The sequence below is a fragment of the Numida meleagris genome, chromosome 4, assembly GCF_002078875.1.
Source record: "Numida meleagris isolate 19003 breed g44 Domestic line chromosome 4, NumMel1.0, whole genome shotgun sequence".
NCBI lineage: Eukaryota > Metazoa > Chordata > Aves > Galliformes > Numididae > Numida > Numida meleagris.
Window position 1 is genome coordinate 49,392,736 of NC_034412.1, and position 17,273 is coordinate 49,410,008.

The window sequence follows — 17,273 nt, forward strand, 5'->3', positions numbered from 1 at the left end:
AATAATTAAATAACTATGCATTCAGTTAATAAATTAGTTTCCTGCTTGTTTCCTCATTTTAATACACCTTCCTAGGACTCTTTCCTGGAATAACGGAAGAAATATGATCTGTAGTTTTAGTTCTCAGAGATCTAATTGACTGTCTTGAAGACTACCCATACACATGGAAGTGCTAACATCATAGCATCTCATTGTCTTCCCTCTTTCTATGAAAAGCTTCTTCAGGCAAATAAAACAGTAATTTTAATATACATCATCTCCTGTGTAAGTCCCTCCTGCTATAGCAGTGACATCTATCTCAATCACTCCAGCGCCACAACCCCTTCTGGAGGAGAGGAGAGAGAAAGTTCATATATATAAAACGATCTAAGAGGATCCTGAGTTAGGAAAAATGTGAAGGAATTCTGTACAGGAACAGAGATCATATCATCAGTGAGAAAAGCCTAGAAGATGACAGGCCTGTCATCCTCTCTACATTGCATTCTTAGCTACTATTAAACATTGTTATTTATACTTTATTTTCAACTTATTTTCTTACATAAACCTTAGTAGATCTTCATATTTACCAAAAGATAAAATAAAAAACAGGGAGCTTAGGCTGTCACTCGCTTCTAAAGTTTGGTTCACTTAGTATCAAAAATTCAAGATAACGAACTGCATTAACAGGGATGTCCGCAACATGTGAATATATGGGTTCCTTATGGCACCAAATGACCTCATTTCTTGAAACAATCATACAATGACCTTTATATTTTTGTTTTAAACACAAGAAGTACACAAAATAGAAAATAGGCTGAAAATAGATAACTGGAAGAGGTTACAGCTTAGATCTAGACAATCATGAGCGGGTGAATTTCAATCAGAAAGGTCAAATAAGAAACAACTCGTTTACTGTTATTTCAAAGGGAGAGGGCTGCAAAGAAAAGAGGCTTAGAAGAAGACAAAGGTGTAGTAACACCATATGTAGCTAAGCTGTGAACCTTGTTGCAGCTGGGTCATGTAGGTGGAAAAGTAAATAAATAAGTGAGGGAGAGTATGTGGATCACGCAAAAATTCACAAAGATGCACCTTTACAGCAGGAAACCCCTGAGCAGCAAACTACTGAATGGTAAGGAATATTTTGTACTTTTTTTTTTTTTAATCTTTTTCTTGTACAACTTCCAGGAATATCTGCTCCGGAACACAAAGAGATGAGATTCTGGGGTCTTTGAATACTTGATCTCATCCAGTAAGGTCATTTTCATACCAGGTTCAAACACACCTTGATTTTGATGATGGGATTTTAACTCCCTAAAAAAGAATATAATCATATGTCAAAGGTTAAGGTGAAATCTCAGTGATCAGTGAAACAAAGTTGAAAACTACAAAACAACTGCTTAGAGATGGTTTTTGCTTTTCCTTGCAATGGACTTTTTCTGTGCAGATATTGTTGTAATAGAAGTACTAACAGCTTCACCTGTTAAACAAAATTCTACATAAGTGTTGAAGCTTCTTCTTAAAAGGGCTTGGAGTAGTTTCAGGTGTTATTAATCAGCACCACACATGCACACAGATTTTACATCAGCATCCTTCATATTTAGCTGCATTCTATTAACATGCTCATGAAGTCTGCCTCCCAGACATTCAAGAAATATTCTGAAAGCCTTTGCAGACAAAATTACAAATAGGTGCTAATCGTAAATCAAGTTACAATTACAAAGTTCTGCAAACATTAAGAGTAACAACAAAAAAACCACCATCTTTAGTGATAATCCAGAATGCAGCCATTGGGGTTTCCGTTCTTCAGCATACTGTGAGAAATGTTTGATACTAACAGACCTTGTGTCATTAAAGTTATAACCAGAAACCACCCAAAGCTGCTATCCTCCTCTTGCTGGGCACACTTCTGGGACAGAAATAAGTTATTTTAGTAGGAAGCACATATGACAGCCTAAAATTCCCTCATAACACAAGATGAGATTATTGGTGCAAATGATCATTGGATAACGATGCCATTTGTAAATAGCAAAGCAAGACAGAACATCCAACTGTATAATGAATAAATAAACAGTTAATCAAGAGAATAATTGGAAGCTGATGACATTAACAGATCCCCTGGTATCCATTATGATATTATGAAATGCTGTTGAGCACTTACAGCTTTAAACAGTATGACAAGACACCTGACTTTTACTCCCAGTTTTATAAGGCCTCCAAATCAGTTTACCACTCTATCCTTCTATCCTATTGATTTTCAGCTCCATAAAAATAATGCTGCAGTGCAATGATGTCTTAATCAGCACATGAAACATTATTTAAAATATAATGTTATTTATGTTTTCCTATCTCAATAACTGATAAAGAAAATTAAAACCAGCTAGAATTATCCCAGCACTTTGCTGCAATGACTGCATGAGCAAGTTGCAAAGCCTAGCTTGATGGATGCGGAGAGGGAAGCAATACTGGTGCTGCTTATTTTGGGGGAACTCAATTCAAGCTAACTCCAGTTTGGTCCTATGGGTTCACTGCCCCACAGGGGTCAGCGGCATTAGGCATGCTCCTGAAAAGCATGTTCCAATTTCTTTATTGGAAAAACAATCCATTTTATGGTCACAGAGAACATCCCACGATGCAAATCAAAAGACAGCAGACAGAAAAAATTTAACATTTTATATGTTCACTCCTGATATAAAGAAAAATATGTAAACCTGTAGTAATTATTTTATGAAATTTAGGCAGCAGATTAGGGAAATCTGTGAAAGGCTCACAGCAAAAGTGAAACTGGATTATCAAATTTGGTATTCAGAGTGCTCCACAATATATTTATATTTTGAATATAAAAATATAAATAACTATAAAAATACCAGAACAAGAAATTCTAATTGATTTAGTTGAAGCATTGAAAAGTTTTGTGACTATAAAATCTGTCCAATTACATGTTCGAGGATGCAAATTTCTTATCTACAGCTTCACATTATGCTTGTCAAATACATAAATAACACACAGTCCATCCCGGAGTTTTACACATGCCAGACATTCATGAAATTGTCTTGGGGAAAGGAGAAATGCTTAATGACATGACAAATCATCAGAATTAGTAGGGAAATGGTATATTAACAGAGAAAGGAAGGAAGTGGAAGGTAAAATGTAACTTTGGTTGAATGTTGTTTCTCATCCCAGTGATGGGATGTGCACAGCTCTGTTAATTTTTAAATTTATTTTTGATTATGAGCTGACAACATATTTATCTAGGGAACAGAGCAGCAATTTAAACCAAACCATTACCAAAGAGATGGCAGGATGGTCATGTAACAAAGATATTTCTGAACAGGCCTTCACTTGATTTGAGTCTATGGCTACTTAACGAAATATTCAGTCTCTGACTAATAATAACAATTACAGAGTGCCAAACAGAGAGAAACAAGTGACATACAAATACAGAATACTGTAAAAGTGGTTATTATATTCCTATTTTGCTTGAGTTATAACTGAAAGTAGTACCTTTTTTGTTTGTTTTTACATCTTTAATTTATTCACATTTGCTTTTATATCTTTCCATAATAGTAACAGTTCTAACACATTTTATTGAAGGGGCAAGCATGAATGGGATGCCCTTCCTAAGTTCTAAACTAATAGCTATTAACAGAATTATCATGTTCAGAAAAAAAACTCCTTTGAGAAATTTTAATCTGATAAAAAAATTTCTTTAGTGAGAAAATTTGCACTACTGTATATAATACTCAGCCTTAAAACACAATAGATAAGAACTTGCTCCTTTCAGTACTCAATAGATCTTTCCTATATACAATATTAACCAATAGAATTATAAGAGACTGATTAATAGGACCTTAGATTTAGAATACCTCTCTTATATGCTTCCAGACTATTATCTATAACTATTAATAGTATTACCTGGTGCTTAAAGCTTTCAGATTTGACTGCATATGTTCTATGACAATTACCAGTAAGGATTTATTTTTGAAAATAGGCAAAAATTTCCAAATTAAATAGAATATCCCCAAAAATTCTTTAGACATTTACGCACTTTATTACTTCATTAGATAAAAATAAGGAAATCACGCTTTTTTTTTTTTTTTAAATGGTCAGTTGTTAAGTAAAGCCTTTAGGAGCAAGAATAGTTAGACACATTTCCAAAGGATACTGACAGAGAAGAGGGCGATGGAGGACGGAACATGAATGTTGCACAAGAGAATTCAGGGAAACCTCCCACACTCACTGCATTTAAACATAAGGCACACTAAATTGCTTGGCTAGATTTTCCAACACAGGCACTCTAAGTCTGACTCATATGTGAACTGGCATGTAAGTGCTACAGCCCAAAAGCAGCTGGCTGCTGGCATCCCCTTTCAATATTGGAGGCCATCACATAAGCACAGCATTGTGATCCTCCAAGAAAGTCCTTTCCTCCTAAATAGTAATAGGTGGACTGGATATCACAGAATCATGGAACGGCTTGGGTTGGAAGGGTCCTCAAAGATCATCTAGTTCCAAGTCCCTGCTGTCGGCAGGGCTGCCAATCATTAGATTAGGCTGATGAGAACTGGCCCAACCTGGCCTTGAGCACCTCCAGGGATAGGGCATCTACAACTTCTCTGGGCAACCTGTTCCAGTGTCTCACCACCCTCTAAGTAAAGGATTTCTTCCTAACAACTAACCTAAATCTCCCATTTTTTAGTTAAAGCCATTCTCCCTTGTCTTATCACTACCTATCTGTGATAAAAGTCAGTCTCCCTCCTGTATATAAGCTACCCCTCCTGTATATAAGCTCCCTTCAAGTACTGGAAGGCCACAATGAGGTCTCCCCAGGGTCTTCTCTTCTCCAAGAGAAAAAACCCAACTCCCACAATCTTTCTTCATAGAGGTGATCCAGCCATCTACAATCATCTTCTCTGGACCTGCTCCAACAGGTCCACATCTGTCTAGTGCTGGGGCCCTCAAGGCTTGGACACACTACTTCAGATGGGGCTTTACAAGGACAGAGAGGGATAATCACCTCCCTCTCCCCACTGGCCACTCCTCTTTTGATACAGCCTAGGATAGCATTGCCCTTCTGGGCTGCAGGCTCATGTCCAGCTTTTTGTCTATCAGGACCTCCAAGTCCTTCTTGCAGGACTGCTCTCAGTGAGTTCTTTTCCCTGTCTGTGTACAGACATATCTGGGATTGCCCTAACCTTGCACTCAGCCTTATTAAACCTCTTTGGGTTCTTGTGTGCCCAACTTCTCAAGTCTGTCCAGGTTTCTTTGGATGGTATCCCCTCCTTCTATCATATCAGCTGCACCACTCAGCTTGGTGCCATGAACAAGCTTGCTGAGGGTACACTCGATCTCACTATCTGTGTCATTGACAAAGATATTCAAGAGCACCAGTCCTCAAGATGAACATCTGAGGACACCAGTCATAACAAGCCTTCACCTGGACGTAGATCCATTGACCACAACCCTCCGGCCGCAACCATCCAACCTATTCTTTATCCACTAAATAATTCACCCTTCAAATCCATATTTCCCCAGTTTCAAGATAAGGATGCAGTGTGGGACTGTGTCAGAGGCCTTGCACAAGTCCAGGTAGATTATCTCAGTTGACTTTCCTTTATCCACTGATGCTGTCACTCCATCACGGAAGGCCACCAGATTGGTCAGGCATGATCTGGCCTTGGTGAAGCCATGTGGCTGACTCAGATCACCTCCTTATCTCACATGTGCCTCAGCATCTCTTCCAGGAGAAACTGTTCCTTGATCTTTCCAGGCACAGACATGAGGCTGACCAGCTTGCAGTTCCCCAGGAACTCTCCTCTCTCTTTCTCAAGAGAGTGTGATGTTTGCCTTTTTCCAGTCAGCAGGTCTTCACTTGACAGCCAAGACTTTTCAAATATGATGGGGAGTGGCTTGGCAACCACATCAGTCAGCTCCTTCAGGACCCTGGGATGCATACCATCTGGCCCAACAGACTTGTACACATTCAGCCTCATGAGGCAGACTTGGACTTGCTCTGCTATCACAATGAGAGGGATTTTGCTCTCCTGTCACCTGCACAGAGGCTTACAACATGAGAACTGTGGGAAGCCTGAGCCAAAGAACTCAATGAGCACCTCAGCTTTCTTGATGTCTGAGGAAGCCAGTTCTCCATTCTCATTTACCAGGAGTAACACTCCTTCACCTGCCTCTTCTGACCAACGTACCTACTGAATCCCTTGTTATTTTTCACATCCCTTGCCAAGTTCATTTTCATGTGCACCATTCCCCATCAGGATGAAAGCCTGCAAATGCAACATCTCTTGCAGCTGAAGCAAGAAGCCTTTGTCAACAGGCTCTCCTCCGTCTGCAGTAGACCCCAACCACCAGATGTCCTTTATAGGCCTGCTCCTTAATTTTAACCATCAAGGCTCTTCACTTCTCTTGCCCTGCCTATCCCTTCTGATAAGTTCGGACCCCTCAATTATAGTATTCCAGCTGTGCAATTTACCCCACCACATTTCTGTGATAGCAACATGTTTCTGTGATATACAAAGAACATTTCACAGGGTAGTGTACACACACATGCCTGTTCTATTGACCCTGCTTTCATCAGGGGACTTCATCTGCACAATCTCCAGAAGTCTTTGCCCAACTAAATCATACTGTAATTGTGGTCTATGATTTCCCACCAGTGTTACTATTATTGAAATATTCCATGCAGTTTTTGGTATCAGCAATGCAAGGATGCTGCTAAAATTGGAGATACTTGAAAAAATGGCTACAGACATAGTTAAATAAAACATTTGTTCACTTAAAAAGCTCAAAATAATTGGTCTAGTAAATTTAACAGAGAAGGTTAGGAAGCATCTACACTGAAATCAAAGTATTTACAAGGAAATTGAACTAATGGAAATATGTTCACTTTAGTCAATATTGCTGGAACTTGGATCCAGACAAACTCCTGACAGAAATTACATTCAACAATTTTCTTCAAAACACCAGAGAAGTTTGCCAAGATTAGATCTTCTTTCAGGAAAAATAAATAAAAATCTCATTTTTGTAGTCATATTTTAGATTAATTAGGTCATAGGAATTCTCTCATTGATTCTCACAATATGCAGGAGTTTGAACTAAATGACCACAGTAATCCCTTCTGGCTTTTTAATCATTAAATTAAAGCTGTAATTATGTCTGCTGAGAGATTTCATATCTTAATGCACTGAAGAGCTCTGAGATTCCTTTTACTTCTGTGATCTACATACACCAAAGTCTGCATTGAAACGCTTCAAAATGTAGAGGTCTGATGTATCCAGGAGTTAGTTACTACCAACACCTTTGCTTTTTCTTCCCTTCCCACCCATCTTTTGGAGCAAGCTGCTGACACACTGCAATGCAAGATGTTATTCGCCCACATGTAACTGTGTGCCACTGTTCTATGAATGGTATCAATCTATTAAATACTTCAAGCATCTCTTCAAATATGTAAAGTCTCTCTCGTGTTCAAAGCCTGAGACTTCTGAAAGTACCTATTAATGCTTACAATGTTTGAGTTTGGTCTAACATGGCTTGACAAAGTCTATATTTGTCATACAAATTGAGTGGAGAAGACAGCTAGCCACGGAAGACTATGCAACACAAACAACATGCAATTAAAGTAGCAAGAATGGATAAGTATGGAAGGAAAGAGCAAGAAAATGGAAAAATGCACAGACAAGAATGTATCTTTTTTCAAAACAGCCCTCATATTCAGAAATATCTTGCTTCTGCTTATCAGAGAGAGAAAAGTGACTTTTCCCTTGGGAACCAACATCATCCTATACAAGATGCCACTTCACAGGAAAAGAAAACATTAAATCTTCCCAGCTGAAGTCGTGCTACTTCACTTCCATCATAGCTTGGTTCGTGCAAGTGCAAGCAACAAAAATTAAGCCAGCACCAAAACTCGGTCCTCATTTAAATCCTACATCACAGCTCTCATTCAACAAAGAATAAGCTTAAATGATCTCTTCCATCTGAATCTCGTTTCATGTAAGCTAATGCAGAATTTTTTTCAAATACAAGAAGTTACAGAGAAAAACAATAATACAACAAAAAAGATGTCCTTGCAGTGGAAGCTAATGTTTGGTTGCTAACGAGTTGAGATGCCCTACTGTGGACTCCTTACTTGAAGGCCTGATTAGGAAACAACTACAGTAGATTCTTTGTGTAGATGCCAGCTACAGTTCTTCCAACTGCATCTATTTCATCCAAGCTCTGAAAGGAATAAAGAAGCAAAACAGTCCCCACCCAAAAAAAAGGAGATTAGCAGTCAAGTATAAAAGAAATAAACAAAAGTCTGCTGGGCAGGTCTTCCCATTGGCACAGGAAGTGCAAGGCTAATGGAGAACTGAGAAGCTGACAAAAATAATACATTTAATGCTTGTTTTAATGTCAAGTTTAGTTGCCTGTGTTTACTACTTAAGACTGAAGAGATCACAAATCCTTGATTCGTAAAATAACACAAGTAGAACTATGCTTACAGCAATTTTCCAGCAAGCTTTTTACTCCACAGTATATCCTCTCATGAGCAATGCATCACTCCCTGTGATGGTCTACACGTGAAAAGTTAAGAAGTCTTAAACAGACATCATTCTCTTAAAGTAACATTCACAACAAAACTAAACAAAACAACTTTCTTAAGCAAGTAGTAAGCTTTCCACAAGTACGCAATCTGTTTTTTCTTGATTCTGTTAGAAAAAAGGCTGCTAGAGATCACCCATATACGTGTGTGCATGTTTTATATATGCATGCACATATGCATGTATGTATATGCATGTGGATATGAAGGTATGTATATATACAGTTCTACTCAGATACATCAAAAAGGCATGTGTGTTTTATAGTTTTATTTGTATACATATCTACATACACATAAACTACACACATACTCCTATGCAATTCTATTTGGCTGCGAAGTATTCAACAAATGAGAGCTGTCTGCAATACGGATGTCCAGCAACAAACAAAAGGCCTGTAAATCATATCTTAGCAGAACATACAATAAGTCAAGTGCTGCACTGCATCTCTCATCTCATCCCCTTACCATTCCTAAGGAAAAAGTTATGATTTTAACTGAAATGGACAGTGCAACTGTAGGCTACAAAAGAGCAGTTTATAAATATCTTCATGAGCACTGATTTAGCAGTGCTGGTTCAGCAAAGTCACTGGATCCGATAATCCCTTTTTTAATCTGTTATATACTTAGTGCCTTTGAAAGGATCAAAGTGGCATACAATGTCCTTATTACACAGCAACATCATAATAGCACAGGTTAGAGGAAACAAAAAGAAAAAAGTGTTCTCTTGATTTTCTTAAGTAGTACATTTTAGGTGGTATTCAAGTTAAGATTCCTTTACAAACTCTACTCGTAATTGCTTAATACAACATGATTAGAGGATCTTCCTCATCTGGAAAATTAAATCACAAATGGATTGCAGATCAGTTTTCAGATGACCTCCTCCCTAAAATAAAAAAAAGGAGGTGATCAAAACAAACACACTGCAAATCAAGCCACATTTCCTGGGCAACCATCTTTACTGAGAAAAATTAGAATATTTTAGATACTGGATATCTCTATGGCTTCTTTGTACCTACTAAACTGTAGTGTTTAAACAAGGGTGGGGTTGCAATCTGCAGAGCAGAAATTTAGCCAGATACTGTATATAAAAATATTTTTCTGCAAATTCTAGGGTAAGTACAATAATTTTAAATCCAATATTTTTTTTTATTAGAGACCGTAAAAAGTTTTCCTTGCCTACATCTCAAACTACGGTCTAAAGTATAATTATAAAAGAAAATACTGCCTGAAAGAAATCAGAAATTTTATGTCATTACCATGTGACATCTATCCTACTAGCAGAGAACCATAAGATTTTTTTTTCCATCACAACTTCAAATGTGTATCACAGTAACGCAATTACTCCTTCCTAAATTGTGCAATACATTATAAACACGAATATTCTTTAAGTCTTGCTGAATTTATCTGCTGTCACTGTAGATTTTAAGAATCTTTTCTAGTCATTTCCAGAATCTCTCATCTACTCACCAGGCAGTGCCTAAAAGCAGTAATCTGAGTTGTTCAAGTGTGAAATAATCAATGCCACAAGCAAATTTGATGGACAAGTTTAAGGCAACGCTAACTTACTAGCACACCTTTTCAAATTACTACTAGCACATATTCCCCCCATTTTCCTTTCTCCAGTGCGGAAAAATTAACTTCCAATGTCATAGTTGAAATGTTATAGTTACCTCTTAGAAACTCAGCTGTAGTTGTCATTCACAACTACTATCATAATATGAAACTTACAAGAAAGGTTAAAGTATCACATCAGAGCAAAAGCCACATCAGATACAACAGGAAGAAAAGACATTATGTAGTTTATTTCTGAAGTACGATCCTTCCTTAGAAGGAACACATACCTCCAGAGTAGAGGTATAATTTACGCAGTCTGAATCATGCTCCCCCTCCTTCTGAATCAGTAGATAAATATGTATACTTGTTTATTTTCACAAGTATCATATACTTACAATGCATCATTTTAATATATACTTGCAGAAAAACTATTATAGAAGGAACCATGCTGGAAGATGCTATAACAAGGAGTTAGTGGTCCTGAGGTATGTGCTGTCCCATCTAAGCCTCCCTAGCTACTGCTTGTATATTAGGCTGTTGAATGACCCCCCTCCATGTCCTGTTATGTTTGTTTGCAGGTACTGTGGAGGATGTACAGGTGGTCCTATCTGATATTCTGACATGTGACCTGTCCTTTGCAGACATTTCACATTCTTTAGATAACAAGTTAGTGGTGGCATTACCAGGAAAGAAGACCCTTAGGTGAGAGAGATGTGGTTTATGGGGAGGAAAAAAGGATACAAAAGCATGGCAGGAGGCAAGGTGTGCTGAACCTCTCCACAGATCCAAACTTTACAGCATGCCATTAACACCATGAAGTGGACTGTCCGATGCTGGCACACCTCAGCCATCCTGGTATCTGAAGGGACCTAGGGCTCAGTTTCTATTCAGCAAATAGCATTTAACTACCTACATGTTTGAGATATCTTTCTTACCGAGATCCAGGAAGATCCAGCACAAAAAAGCAAAAAAAAAAAATGTCTTTATGAACAGAAAATTTTGTAGTAGCAAATATCTTTTCTTAAGTCAGCAACACAGAATTCACAGAAAAATTGCATTGTTCTCACAGCCTTCCTCCAAAGCTAACTCTACAATTTGCATGTGTATGTAAAGGGCTAACAATATCCACTTTTGTCATGCAGTTTTGTTCTTGTTTTTAATTTTATTTTTTAAATCATCCTTCCTTGCAATCACAACCTCTTTTTTCCTGACATTCTGAGACTACTGCCTCAGTGTGGTGCAGTACACTCCTGGAATCTTCCTACCTGCCAATATTTGTTTCTTCCTCAGTCTTTTCAACATCAAATCCTAATGGACATAAAATAGAAATAAAAGAAAGGATGACTGCTCTTCCATGAAGTACACCACTGCCAGTACAACACCAAACTTATGATGAAAAGACTGTAAAAAAAACAAAGCAGAACAAATAAACCAAGTTGAAAAAAATAAGAAACTTCATTTCCATGACAACGGGAGCACATCATCAAGGGCCAAAATACTTCAAGAGGATTTGTTTTCTCTATCAGAGCATACACTGGCTGCGTTTTTTTTTTTTTTTTTTTTTAAACACAGAAGAAGTTCCTCCTCTGGAAACTTCCCATAACTTAACTGGTAAGGGTATACAGGAGAAATGGTTTGTTTGGGTATGTAAGCAAGAAAGCCACATTGCACTTAAAGGGAAGAAACAGTTACTGTTGAGCAACGTTGAACACATTTGCCTCACAGAAGCCTATCAATCAGTTAAAAAAATTTAACAAAATTGTTATACAGCCATTCTAATTAAGTTCATTTAAATAACAGGTCAATATAATTTTGCTACTGAGAGACTGTTTGCACATTGTTACTTACAGCTTTATAAGTTTCCTTTCTCTTTGTTCATTATCATGCACAACCACTATAAGTTCATGATATTTCACTTAGGAATATGTTTCTGTTTCTTAACACTATTAAAAAACCACCCTTTATTCTAATGTTGTCTCCATCGTGTTATTCTCCCTAACTTCTTCTAGCATTATAAAATTACAGAATTTTAGCTGTATGCTAGGTTCACTAGCTTAGTAACGTAATTTAAGCTTCCCGATTTACCCTTCTAGTACCATAGTTTCAGGACCCAATGCAACTTCACCGTTGCCAGTACTTCTTCTCATTTTATCAATGTCACCCAAAAAACCCTCATCTCACTTCATAGTTTTTTCACCACTTATTTCAATTTCTTACATACCAACTAGTATTTCTGGAATTTATTTCTCCCTTGTGTGAAGTGACCACTTTAATTTTTTTTCCCACCCTTCAATCTTCAAAAAAATTATAACTTCTACTAGTCTAAGATACTGATGTACAATCACGAAATGTAGATACTTAAAACATCCCAGGAAAGTATGTTTTACAAGTTTAGAAACAACATACTCTAAGTTAGAACTGTTAACGTGAACCACTGGTGTATATATGGTCAGTATCTGCTTTATATATGACAAGTTCTGGAACTAAATCAGACTGCCACATACTTAATAACATAACAGTACATTATAAAAGTCCAGCATTCATAAAACACTTGTTACCATCAGCAACCAGACCACCTAACACTGTTTGTCACTACTTACACTGCAAATTTTATGGGGAGTAATAGTGCTGTGTTTTCTTTAGTGTAACAATATCCCAGTGTCGCTGGAAAATGATGATTAAACAAGAAAACTAAAAGGTCAACTATCCACTGTAAAACAGCAGAGATTCTAAGTTTTGAATGGTATAACTGTTATATATGTCAATACATACATACTGTTGATTGTGTTAAATATAATGATGGAGAATAACAACCATCTGCTAAAAAGTCTGTTCAAGTTTTTTAGAGATACAGTAAAGGCATGAAATACATCTTTAGACCAGAGAAGCAGGTTCAACACTGAGAAGAATTGCTGAAGTCAGACAAAAAGCAGCAAAACTGAAGAGTTATTCAAACCTTATTTAAATGAAAGCATGTATTTTTCGATGATTAGCAGTTTGTACATTCTGTCCATTCAGCTGTGGGAGTTTCATCCTTTTGAGGTTATACACATCCTTCTGATATTGCCCAGAGTAAAGTTATTATGTTTCTTTCTGCTAGTTTTAACAATTCCACACAGGAAATTAGTCACTCAAATTCATCCAAGTACTATCTGCCATTTATGAACTTCCTCCAAAATACCTTGTCAGACTTCATGAGGCATCAGCGCCTTAATTGGAACCCAACAAACTACTTGCTATTAAGTCAAAGAGAACAGCTGATGCATTTTGATTACATTCTCCATGGGAAACATACAAACACTTGGAATTAGTACATTCATTACATAGTAACTCCATGAAATCTGACTTTAGGTAAACTATCAGTCTACGACCTTAAGTGCTAAAGATGTAATTGAAACTCACCATGCTACCACTCATTTTGCTGTCCAATAGTAAACAGAATAATCCCTCTTCTGAGAGTGAGAACTTGTGAGTGAAGACTCAGCAAGTGTAGTCAAACTTCAAGGTATTCCTTGCTGTCATTTTGTAGTATATCATATATACAAATAGTACTAAAATACTTAAGTCATAGAGAAATTTTTTTTTCACCTTTTCTTGGAAAAGGGCCATAAAACACTGAACCAGCAATGGTGGCAGCTAGAGTTGCACACAAAAGTAGGTAGGTACATAAAGAGATATGAAAGACTTACATATGTTTTCATAAATATTAAAGTCTAAATAGAGCTTTGCAAAGTAGTTATTTCACTTTTTCTAATTCTACTTTTTACCAAATTGTTTTTATTTATTTTACACAGATGCAACCACATAATTACAAGTCAAGCCTGCAGAACCTACAAATCTTTATTTTCCCTTATTTAAACAGTTTATGTGAGGGAGCTATATGAGTACCTTCAGGGCATTTCTTTGCCACTCCACATTTGTAAGGACAGCCCAATATCAGCCTCCCTTTTGTCAAAGTACAGTCCCAGTTTCCTTGACTGGCTAGCACAGTGCCTGCAGCCACCTTTACAGAACAATTGTCAAAACAAGCTATAACCTGGTTACTCTGGAAAGCCCCTTTTTATAGCAGTGCTTTGTGAAATGCTCACAGCAGCAGTGTTAGCTGCAAACATACTGGTTGGCTGTCTACAGCCTGGCTTGGCTCTTGAACACTGGTGTCCAGCAAAGCAGGCCTCTCGCTGTGCACACAACATCTAGATTTTTGCTGTTTCTGAGCACCTATTTAGTCCCAATGATGCCCCCCTACTCCGCCAAATGACATTCTGTTCCTGACCCTGCTGGTCCCTTTAAGACACCATCATGAACTGCAATGGATAGTGCCTGCTTCTGTTATTGGTTCACCGTTCACTAACTACAAGGTGTATTTTCCTCAGTACAGCAGAGCTGTAGAGAGGAGTAACCTATTTGCCTTGTGTTTGCTGCTGCTAATGGGGACAAAATGTACTTTTTTGAGGGCAAGAAGATTGCTTCAAAGAGAACCCGTGAACCTTTGTTAGGCAAGTGTTTACACAGTGCACAATGGGGCAAGCTGTGGCTGTGAAACAAGGCAGGCAGGGAAGCTGCCAGGGTAAGTATCAAGGGAACCTAGAAAAGAGAATGGAGCATACTGCCAGGCCTGCCTTTGAGATGGCTGAAAGCTTTGCCCAGGGAACCCAGAAGGGACTGCATTACTTACTGCAACCAAGAATGTCCTTGAAAGATGTTGTACTAGGCAAGGTAGAGTGAAGACGCATCACACATTTTTACTTTTAACTGTAAAGCTCAACAGGTCTGAATTTCTATTTCAAAAGCTACAACATTTTCACTTTTGTCCCAGTCAAATACATCTTTAAGTTCATAAATGTTTGATGTATGTGCTTTAAGGAAGTGATGTACTGACAAAACAATCAAATAAACAGAAGTGAAGCAAGTGATCCAAAGATCTTCCACATCCAAGTAATTCCTTTAATACACACACTTACCCACTTGTGGGTGGGCATCAGCTCCTTGACATCCAGTGCCCAAACTTATAACCCTTTAACATTGACCCCTTTTAACAAATTGCCAGGAGCTACTGTTTCTTCATTTGAGCTCTGAAATAATTATTTATGTTTAGAAGATTGTCTGAAATTTTAACTGATGCCTTTTTGTTCAGCATTTTAATCAACAACAGCATGATGAAATAGAAATCACACTAGTTACATTCGCATGTCATATGACTTGAAGGGAACTACAAGTGTCTTCGAGGACAGGAGCAGAATACAAAGCAATTTTTACATGTAGGGAAAGTCACTAAGTAATGAAAATAACTGTATTAAGTACATAGCACTGCCCACAGACTCCCATTCCAGTGAAAATCTTGAAAGGATTGTAGTGACTCACATAATAGTGCACCAAACAGGACAGTATAAAGAAAAAGATAGTAATCACATTGGGAGGTATAAAGAAGGTCATAGCAAGTAAGCAATCATTCTTCTCTGCTTAACAATCCTAAGTTAAATCTGCTTTGTAAAGAAGAGGTGACCTAAATAACCTCACAGTATCTTTTCAGTTCTTTTTCTTCTAATAGCAGAAGACCATGTTTCTGAACAACAGGCCAAGTCAAAGACTGGCTTTGGTATGTTTCCGCCTTTTACATGAAGTGTCCTTCATTACTGCTACAATCTAACTCTTCATTTCTCCATTTACAACATCTCCGAGCTCTACAGAATGAGGCAGAGATCTTTAATTATTTCTTAACATCTTTTCCACCTCGTTTCCTACACGCATTTTCCACATAAAGATTCAATGGGACTATAGAAAAAGGGAAGGGAAACAATGCAGAAAAAATATTTGAAACAAATTTTATTTTCTTACTAAGTATTGAATGAAAACAACATTTCAGATACATCGTAAGAGAATTATTTCAATTCTTAAAATGATTTACCATAACTGAGAGCAATTCTACTACTAAAAGCTTAATTCTAGATTACTCATTTTCCTGCCTGCTACAGAAAAAAAGCAACAACTCCTCCAACATTTCTATGAATTGCAGCAGGGTCAAAGCCAAGGCACTTGGCCACTAGGAAAATGATGCTAATCTGACACCCTTACACATCTGTTTTTATGAAATAAGACATTAAAAGGAATAGCACACATTATATGAAAACCCACGTCTAACTGTGACTGAATGGTCTCTCTCACAAAGGGTTGGGTTCCACCAACACTTTTTCCATCCTCCATACTTGGTCATCTGAAATGACTGCCAGCATGTATGACCATCTCACACAGTCTCATCATTGCTTTGCTTACTGTTAGTGATCTCTTACGGCATGATAGTTACATTTCCTGTTGTACTTCTACTATGAAGGGAAAAAGTCATTAAATGTAGTACGGTATCTTGAAAATACTATCAGGAGATAACTACTGAAGCTTCGTCAATTGTTACTTTGAAAAAGAAGCAAGTCTCTGAAGACTTGCATTTGGGAGCATTGCCATGAGAAATGAATAAACATTCTTTCACTCCTTCCCACTGACATCAAGGAGAAGTGATAAAGGGAGGTTGACAGAGGTCACACACTAATGTGAAGAGCTCTGTAGAAACATCTCTAGATCGTAATCCAGACTGACAGCTATCCTATTCTTCACCGGTGTTATGTATAATGTACACACAACTTCTCCTTCAGAGTCAGAATAACCCTCTGTCTAACTCTTAAGGACATAGTTACTAGGCTTCATCTAGTCTTCAGAGCTCATGAATCAACTACTTTCTTAGCAATGTGGTAGTTCCAAGTCAGTATGCTAAAAAACGGCAGAAGTCCGCAATGTATACTGCATTATTTATGCAGTTCTAAGAGAATTAGGACATCTATTACAGCTCTATGGTCTGAAGGAAATTATGAATATTAATGCCAAAAATTAAATTTAGAGTGCTGAAATGCGATGTATGGATCAAGAATTCTCTGAACTTCTGCAAAGTGAAAAATGCTTGCATTGCATTAACTTTTATATTTAATTTAAGAGTGATATAATCACTGCATCACTGATTTACTTCAACAGTATCATTAGGTGTGTTCATCCACTCCTAATTTAATCTTTTTACTTCCTTTTCACATGCAAGACTGCACAGATACAAATTCTATTTCACCATACCCTGTCCCTGATCAGCATTTATGTGTATACATATATG

General features: G+C 37.4%; 2 long non-coding RNA genes across 2 annotated transcripts in view; one reads left to right on the forward strand and one right to left on the reverse strand.

The window, feature by feature from the left end:
• On the forward strand, positions 1,054-11,233 carry LOC110398504. Its single transcript, XR_002438425.1, has 3 exons — positions 1,054-1,108; positions 10,550-10,611; positions 10,705-11,233. It is a non-coding gene; the product is annotated as an uncharacterized LOC110398504 (long non-coding RNA).
• Positions 8,407-17,273, reverse strand: part of LOC110398502 — a 28,654-nt gene continuing 19,787 nt past the window's right edge. Inside the window, exon 3 of the long non-coding RNA XR_002438423.1 lies at positions 8,407-9,455. This is a non-coding gene — a long non-coding RNA (uncharacterized LOC110398502). The remainder of the gene's footprint in view (positions 9,456-17,273) is intronic.